Source organism: Orycteropus afer, unplaced genomic scaffold (assembly GCF_000298275.1).
Source record: "Orycteropus afer afer isolate SDZICR_OR568_19922 unplaced genomic scaffold, OryAfe1.0 scaffold00841, whole genome shotgun sequence".
Classification (NCBI taxonomy): Eukaryota; Metazoa; Chordata; class Mammalia; order Tubulidentata; family Orycteropodidae; genus Orycteropus; species Orycteropus afer.
Window position 1 is genome coordinate 679413 of NW_006922428.1, and position 765 is coordinate 680177.

At 38.3% G+C, this 765-nt stretch overlaps 1 protein-coding gene across 1 annotated transcript in view; it reads left to right on the top strand.

The window, feature by feature from the left end:
- The window catches only part of ZNF41 (zinc finger protein 41), a 107620-nt gene that overhangs the window by 69205 nt on the left and 37650 nt on the right, over nt 1-765 (top strand).

Genomic DNA, 765 nt, shown 5'->3' on the forward strand with positions numbered 1-765 from the left:
AGCATAAATATTCAGCAAATACTAAAACAATAGCAATGAAGGAAGTGATAACACAATTCATAAACAAAACGAGCTCAGCATAGAAAATTATATGGGACAAAGAAATTGACACCATGAAAAAACACATAACAAAAATGACAGCAACAAATTCATATTTGCTGATAATTACATATCTGGCAAGGGACTTATCTCTAAGATTTATAGAAAACTCCATTGCCTCATCAGCAAAGGAATTAACAATCCAATTGAAAAATGGGCAGAAGACATGAATAGACACTTCACTAAGGTGGATGTTTAGGTGGCCAGCAAATACATGAAGAGATGCTCACAATCGTTGGCCATCAGAGAGATGTAAATCAAAGCAACAATGAGATACCCCAGCACTGATGATAAGATTCAACAAGACAGAAAATAACAAATGCTGGTGGGGATGTGGAGAGATTGGGACTCTCAGGCACTGCTGGTGAGACTGTGAAGTGACACAACCACTGTGGAAAGCAATATGACGATTCCTTAGAAAGATGGAATTGGAGATACCATTTGACCCAGCAATCCCATTACTAGGTATATATCCTAGAGAGATGAGAGCCAGGACAGGAACAGATATATGCATACTCATGTTCATTGCTGCACTATTTACAATAGTAAAAAGATGGGAACAACCTACGTTCCCATCAGCAGAAGAGTGGATGACCAAACTATGGTACATACACATAACGGAATGCTATGCAGCACTAAAGAATAATGTAGAGTCTGCAAAACACC